Below are 8713 nucleotides of genomic sequence, written 5' to 3'. Positions count from 1 at the left end.
CTGTACATACCATTTGATAGCAAACCTTTTAACAATTTTTTAGAATGGATTAACTTATTAAACTTTTAGTTTCAAATAAACAAGACCCTTGATCATATCAAGCAAACACTTTCAATGAATGTTTTCTTATTCCTGATCTTCCTCAAACTATCATTTTTTAATAAAACACTTTCATTTCTTTGGCCCAAATGCACGCACACATTCTTTTCTTTTGCTTTGTGCCACAAGTTGAGCTTCTGATGTGATTTTTTCCCTGCCTTTTTCACAACTTACTGTGTCATTTCAAGTTTCATCTTTTTTATCGTTCATATTTTGGCACCGCCAGGCATTCCATTTTAAAACAATGCTGCCTTCTTTTTCCTTAAAAACCAAAAAACCAAAAACTGATCTTACCTTTTAGCTTTCTTTTAAGTCCTCTCATCCTTTATCAAAAATCCGTTCCCTTTGCTTTTTCTGTAACTTCTCGTTATGCTTGGAAGACCTCTCTGAATAACTGCTTCCGACTTCCCAAGACACCGACAGGCCCAAATACACCCGTGACGCAGACTTAACACGAGAACAGTGTGTCCAAGCACACACAAACCAGCAAACTCCCGCAGGATACTGAGGCATGAACCACGGAAAACCAGGGAAAGTTGTTATCTCTCAGGGACTCGTTTGTCACTGAGTGGGGACACTCCCTTAAGGAGTCCAGGCAGACTCAAAAAGCCCTTTCCTATTGCAGTGCAGAGAATGACCCGTGTGGCCCTTCGAGCCAGTCTCTGTAACTCCCACCAAACAAGCCTTCCTTGATGGGTCTGGGTAAGAGAAAGTGGGAGAGAAGGGTAAAGGCTTTTACGATTCAGTCATGAAGGATTGCTGACAGCATTTTGATCACCATCCTGCTGTGTCTAAAATGAACCATCGGACACATGTAGCAGTCGTTCAATTGGAGAATGCTGTATTGTGCAGATTTTAACCACAATTAAAAAATGTTTACATGAATAACAGTGAGTACAAGGAAGAGGAAAATGTCCTAGAATTTATTGTAGTGTTAATTGTATAACTCTCTTTGAGATGACTGAATTCTTGAATTGTTTGACATGTGGATAAAGGGCCAATAAAACTGTTTAAAAAATAAATTAAATTAAATGAACCATCTCAGAGGCCAGAAAGGAGGATCTCACTACCAGTAAGGTTGAAGAGACAAGAGTAGAGCATGTCATTTGGACCCCAAGATCCCTGTGCTGTGAACCTCCTTGATCACAGCTTTGACTCCACAGGAGCAGCAAAACCAGAAGCCCAAGAATGAGGCATAGCATGAGCTTTCCATCTGAGCAGAGTTGCACTCTCTGGGGCAAAAGATTGAATTGTGGAGTGAGTAGTGTGCCTACGGGCACTTACTTGGGAAAACTGGAATTGCTGGACAAAGAACCGGAGCTGAGTGCCTTTGGACTACGGCTCTGGTGGAGTAACATGCCCTTTGAGTATTTGTTGCGGTCCTACATTTTTAGGCAACCTTAAAAAACGCTTTGTGACTGTAACATTGTCTGAGTAGGAGAGGCCAGGCCACGTGACTGGGTGCAGGCAAGGCAGAGCAGAAACTGTCCTGACTGGACAACTGTACCCTGAGTATTTCCCACCCGGATTGTAGCCTGTTAGTGCCCCTATTAAGTCCCCACAGTGTGAGTACCATCTGTGACTTCCGAGTTGCCAACGCAATGAATGCTAGAACCCAGCAGAAAGCAGAATGTTAGGGAGAGTAGGGTGCTGTGGGAGGAAGAGTCAGTGACAAAATCGGGCAAGAGAGGTCAAGGGTGGAGGCAGGTATGACTTCTGCTTGGTAATAATCAGCCTTGTCAAGCAGGGGAGGTCAGATGTGACCCACATGCCACATCATCATCTGTCTTTGGTAAGAATACACAGAGACAGCATTTAGCGGATACAAGTTGATCCTGTCCAGGGTCCACTAACAGATGAAGAGAAACACTTTGACAATGACAGAGGCGTCCCACTGGGCTGCAAAGGAGGGGGAGAAATCCTAACTGGGTCATCTGACACCAAGTGCTGAGCCTGCAGGACTCACAAATGCAAGGATGGGTGTCCACTGGATGGCACTTCAACGTTGATGTTCAACAACAACAAAAAGCGGTTATGCATTTGAGATCCCCACAGGGGAGAACCAATTTCAAGAAAGTAATAGGGATTAGGACCCAATAAAAGCCAGTGTGAAGCTTGAATTCCTCAAAATGAAAGAGAAGGAGAGGAAAGGATGGGCAAACAGAATAAAAAACGTAGCCGGTTTGTTCTAATTAATCGAACCAAAGCCATTGCCTACAACACCACGAGTCCTCCACTCCCTTGGATCAAGACTGTTGAGCAGAGACTCAAATCTCAACAGAACAGAGATCGCCTTGCTTCTGGAACCCCTGCTTGCCGAGGCTAGGCAAATGGCCTTTCAATCCCAGCCTGGAAATGGATATCAATTAAGCCAGCTCCATAACCAGTCAACCAGTAACATCTAGAGGGAAAAAGAGTCGGAGGAAGCAGAACTTTGCTCCTATGAAAGATTGGGCTGGGATAGGAAGGCAAGGAGAGGCAGACCGCTCACCAGATGGAGGGACAGGAACCATCGGGTGGGGGTGGGGTGGGGGTGGGGAAGCAATCCAGTCCAGGGGCTACATCGTCCACCCACCAATCCCTAACATTCTGCTACTCGTGCAATTCCAAACCCAGGACAGGGACCATAAGTGTCATTGGTGATCAGCAGACTGTTACCAGGAGGTGCTATTCCACAGGCAACATCATAAAGGAGGGGTCTTGCCTTCAACTGGCTAAGAATAACCAGGGAAGGTGAACGTTGTTCCACACAAGCAAGTGCTTATTAAAAAGGAAGATGCTTTTTCATGTTGTTAATGGAGACAAGGAGGGCACATGCAAAGCCAGCCCTCCCCTCCAGGAGCAAAGACAAGGTCTAGAATGGGTTTCAAGTAGAGAACTGGCCTCATGTTTATTCATAAGGATGAGCAGGGACTTCCAGGAAGTGCCTGACCTGGTGGAGTGGCGGTGATAGGTTGCAATTCTTTAAGATGGATTCTGTTGCAAAGGCTTCTGGCTGGAGTGGGCTGGACTTATTCTGGGATGTGGCATCTGCACACTCCTGGCTGGAGTGGGCTGGACTTATTCTGGGATGTGGCATCTGCACACTCCAGTGGAAGTCATCCTGCCAGTCAGGATGGCTCCAATGGCTTCTTGAAGGACCATCTCCGGCATTTTTCCATTACATGAAGACCCCCTCTCTTTTTGCTTTCTGTCCCTCAAACTTTTCTCTTTTCAATTTTTTACCCCAAAACCCTTTTATTGGGAGCTAATGCAGATATCATATCATTCCATAGCTCACTCACATCAAGCAGTGTTATACCATTGCTCCCACAATCAGTTTCAAAACATTCTCTTCCTTCTCGACACTTCTCATGAGAATGGCTTCTTTGAGAAGTTTACTCCCAGAATGCTCTATTTCCCTGCGTCATTATCGGCCAGAGAGGCGAGGCTCGGGGCAGACTTACTCTGACAGGTTTAGAAGATTGAGGAATTCTGAGATGGCCAAGTAGTCCATGTTCCCAGCTTTCCTCGCAGTGAGACTGGAGCAAGGAGACTGGTTCTGGCTAACTGTGAGTTCAGGTTTGAAGAGGAGGAGGGACGTTCTCTTTGGGGGTTCTAGAGTAGGCACTACAAGTAGACAACGTAGACCCTTACCTGTACCCCGGTATCCTACCCGAAAGACCACTTGAATGCCAAAGGCTTCATGAGTCACTGCTGGGCGACTTCTCTGGCTTTGCTTCCCACCAGGACCTTGTTACCCTGGGGAGCAACCCTCGTTAACGTTGTTTTTCAGACACACATGTGGATTCATTACCACGACTGTCATCCAACTGTTAAATGAAGGAGTATCAAAATCTTTATTTAACTCTTTAATTACTGATAGAACCATTAAGGTGTTACAGATGGTCTAAAGGAGAATTCTAAGTGGTGCACATCATCGGACAGAAAAAGGCACGTGGAGATGAATTTGCAAAAAGATGTAAAACTGGTCGTCAATCTCCACAGGGTAATCAGACTCAGTGTTTCTATGGATGAGAATTGTGTTTCTTACTATCTATTTTCTACCAATTATATGGAGTGAGTGTTGTTGTTGCTGTCAAGTGGCTTCCGGTCAGTTCCGCCTCACAGTGACCCTACATACACAGCACGAAACACCATCTGGCCCTGCACCAGCCTCACAATCGTTCCTATGCTTGAGCCCATTGTTGAAACCACTGTGCCAATCCATCTCCTTGAGGGTCTTCCTCTTTTTCACTGCCGCTCTACTGTGCCAAGCATGATGTCCTTCTCCAGGGACTGGTCTCTGCTGTCCAAAGTCTGTAAGGCGAAGTCGTGCCATCCTTGCTTCCAAGGAGCACTCTGGAGAAAAGAAGAACACTCTGGCCATGCTTCTTCCAAGATTGATTTCTTTGTCCTTTTGGCAGCCCGTGGAACTCTCACTAGTCTTCACCAGCACCACAACTCAAATGCATTGATTCTTCTTCTTTTTTTTTTTTTGATTCTTCTTTTTTGAGCCTTCCTTACTCAATGTCCAACTTTCACGTGTGTATAAGGTGATTGAAAATACCATGGCTCTCCTTAGCCCTCACAGTAACGTCCCTGCTTCTCAACACTATAAAGAAGTCTTGTGCAGCATATAGAGTTGTAAGATGCCTTAAGGGCAATGAAAGACTGAGATCAACTAGATGCAGGAGCTGAATCAGCCATCCCTTACTCTTTGTGCATGTTTCAAAACCTTTCATAATTTTTCCCTGACATTGACAAGCTATGAGGTGTAGGACTTATTGGATAAGCACTTCGGCTTCCTTTTCCCTCAGTAGGATCACCCAGAGATGGGCGTCCCATCATCTTGCAGAGTGCCCTCCATGTGGTTGAGTCCAGCGATCCACAGCAGTAAACTTTTATTGGCTTTCCTCCCTTTCCCAGCTCACTGACCCCTCCCCTTAGACGACTCCTGGAATGGGCTCCCAAATAAACAGCTTGCACTATTCCTACTTTTGGTTGGACCAAAATGCAGATTCCCAAGTTGTACTTACTGGCTTATGGGTTGAGCACTTTGTCTGTGGAAGCCATTCTTAACATTTGGGAAATAAGAAGCCCAGGATCCGCTCCTCCCCCTGTGAAGCTTGTTCCAGCATCAGAGATATAAAGGCTGTGAAATCGTCAATCACATGCATGCCTCACCGAGGGCAGTCATTCCAGCAATCCTATTAGAGGCTAGTTCATTCAGGTTATAAATATCCGAATGGCTCTGGGCAGCTCTAGCTGACTAGCATGGTTGCCTGATGGAGAACCTTCACCAAGGAGACCTCAAGGAAACTCTGAGCTTGTCTCTGCAGTGTGTTGGAGCCCTGGGGACTCCACAGTCGGTGCCACCTTGCAGAGCTCACACACACACACACACACACACACACACACACCCGCGATAACTAAGTTGATGAGCTATCTAAAGGCACTGCTACATCTGCTGCTACGCCAGCCATCCAATACACACTCCAAGGCAAGGACGCTGTACAATAAAAGATGGTGGTTGTTCTCTCCATTACGACACACGGCAGCCCCGTCTGGTTCAGAGAAGGACTGGCTCCGGAGGGTTTCCTGTGTCTGTAACTTTAAGGCAGTCGGTCACCAGATAGATGTGTCTTCAATGGAACTCCTGGGTGCTTTCGAATTGCCAACCTCTTAGTTGGTCATCAAATACAAATCACCTGCACTACCCAACATCTTCCAAACATGGTCAGGGGTAAGTCCTGGGACCTCCAGCTTCAACATGGAGAGTGGACACTTCCTCTCCTCTGGAAGCTCTCCCTCTTCCCTCACTCAAGGAAGAACAAAACACACTGTACTCCTATCCTTCGAGGTGGAGGGCGATTTTATTTTGAAACCCATCCTGGACCTTGACATTCCAGGAAAGCTCTGACCTTTCCTTGTCCTCCCAAATATACTTGCCTTAATAGGTTCATTCTTTAGGCAGCCTTTGGTAACGAATCTAATTAATGGCCATTGAAATGCTAAAGAATTAATGAGGCTTAAAGCTGCAGTGGTTGGAGTAATTTGAATCTCTTGGGGTGTTTTCCAACTGCACCTGCCAGAGCCCGCGATTCCAAGAACATTCTCACGTTCCCATTCCCATGGAAGCGATGCATTTTGGGGAAGAAAGACTTTCGGTGATTGACAGAATGTTCATTTCTAAGTGAGAACATCTACTTCATGTTTGCTGCCCATTGGGGGACTGCTTTGCATTTTTCACAAACAGGTTTTTTTATCCCTTAGCTTTCAAAGAAAGAACTAATTGTAGGTTTCTGGAACAAGGCAGAGCAGAGATTTGTAGAGTGGCCCAGAAAGTAGGGTTCCCCTCCTCAGTGTCAGAGGGGTCCTAGCCTGTGGTTGTCCTAGTTCATACGATGCAGGGTCACTGGTTGAGTGCAGGTAGGACTGCATGGTCTCAGGTCATGGCTGATGTGGAGGACCTTCCCTAGGCTTCTGCCTGGGCAACTGAGGCTTCAATTCCTACTGAAATGCAAGTGATAGGGCTGTACGAAAAATAAACATAACTTCAGCAGTGACCTAAGCCTTTTGTGACTTATGGGACATACAGTGTCCACCTAAATTTGTCACCTTTGGGGCTTAGTGGGAAACATGTATCCCACTTTTAGTTGCTGCCATCTAGTGGGGGGTTGAGTAACTGTGCAAACCTAAAGAAATGAACCACATCCCACCGTCCCCAGCACCAGAAACCCCAAGACATGCCTGCCTCACTAATTGTAACAAAATCAGTACTACCGGGAAAAAAAATGTTTTCCCCACTTCATTCAAAAATCCTAGAATTACTGATCACATGTGCTTTCAACAAAATGTTCAAAGCAGAAAGAGTTGGCTCTTGAAATTGTTTTTAAAAAAATGAGTGCTAAGCAAATTGGTTGTCCATCCATACAGTGGAGTATTAATCAAAGATAAAAAGAAAGAAGTTATCGAGTGTGGTAATTACATAATCTGGTGTCAATTTGAGGATTAAGAGTGTAGGTGTAGAGTCTAGCCTGTCAATCAGGATACAGCCAATGAGGCCTCTGTGTGGGCATGGCCTTCTCCTGAGGATTCTAAGAACGCCTGTATTTCCTCCTTGGAGGCTGGAGACACTCTCTCTACGCTGACCCACTGAGAGATGCTCTACTGACTAGATACATGGAACTATGCTAGAGCCTCGGAGCTGGAGAAGCCACATGGAGACCCCTGCCAGCACTGTGATGCTTATAACGCCACTGGATCCTCAAGGCTTCCCACACTGGCCAGTGATCTTCCTGCATTTGGCGTCATTGCATGTGTTTTGTGTCTGAAGAGAACTTTATAGATTGGTATCGGACATATGGGCTAATATCAGACTTATGAACTTTATCTGGACTGAGCTGGGATGTTTTCTCAATATCCAACTGCTCTTGTATATAAACCTCATTTTTGTTGTTGCTGTTTTTTGCTGCCTGTACAATTTTAATGTTAAACCTCTTTTTTTAATACACATGAATATCTATGGATTTGTTTCTCTAGTCTACCTGTACTAACACATCAACCTTCAAAACGATGTGAAGGAATTTTACATGTATAGGGCTGAGTTAAAGAAGTGAGTCTGAGAAAGATGCATATTATAAAATTACAACTATATGACATTATGGGAAGAAAAATCCAACAAGAGACATGAAAAGAACAGGAATGGAGGCATAACAAATGCAACGTTTTATCAGGAATGGGATGGGTGGGGAGGTGAGGGGAATTGGAGAGCAATCAGTGAATGTGGAAGAGGGGAGGGAGCATGAGAACTGATGGTGAAGATGCATATACAACTGGTTTTCAAAGCGATTTAACTATAGAAGTGTACGATATGTGATTATTCTATCAAGAAAACTGCTAAAAAAGAAAAGAAACCAAACCTGACCTACGGTGACCCTTGATAAAGGAGGCAGAGATTTTGCTTAGAGCTTTTGAGTCTATGCTAATGGCGGTGAAACAATTTGGAGAGGGATATCAATAGTGGTAGTATAACAAAAAGAGTATAATCAATGGCACTGAATTATACATGTAGAAGCTGTTGAATGGAGAGCGTTTTGCTGTGTATATATTTTGCCACAATTGAAAAATAAATAGTTACACAAACAACAAGGAGGATGAGGAAGAAGGAATTGTTCTCAAACCGATTGTGACAAAGATTGTACAACTCTTCTGGATATGACTGAACTACGAATGGTAGGACATGTGGGTGAAGTGCCAATAAAACTGTTAAAAAACAAAACCGAAAAACAATGGTGGTTAGGGGCTGGGCCCCAGAGAGCAGAGCAGAGGATGAATACTAGGATGAAGGCCATGTTGTATGGCCATGTTGTAATGATGACACTGTGCATCTCTCAGAACCCGTGGAACCATACAGTGCAGTGAACCATAATGTAAACTATGGATTTTACTTAATCACACAGTATTGTATCGGTGAAATTGTAATGTATCTGTCCGGGTTCATCAACCCCATGTAAGGTGTTCAGAATGGGAGAAGTTGTGTGTAGAGAGGAGGGAAAGGCTATATGGAACTCTCCGTCCTTGTGCAGGAGTCCTAGTGGTGTAGTGGTTACACATTGGGCTTTGGCCCTCA

The sequence above is a fragment of the Echinops telfairi genome, unplaced genomic scaffold (assembly GCF_000313985.2).
Source record: "Echinops telfairi isolate 266 unplaced genomic scaffold, ASM31398v2 ScPeMD7_11;HRSCAF=52, whole genome shotgun sequence".
In the NCBI taxonomy this organism is placed as follows: Eukaryota; Metazoa; Chordata; class Mammalia; order Afrosoricida; family Tenrecidae; genus Echinops; species Echinops telfairi.
Note: the sequence above shows the minus strand (reverse complement) of the source record.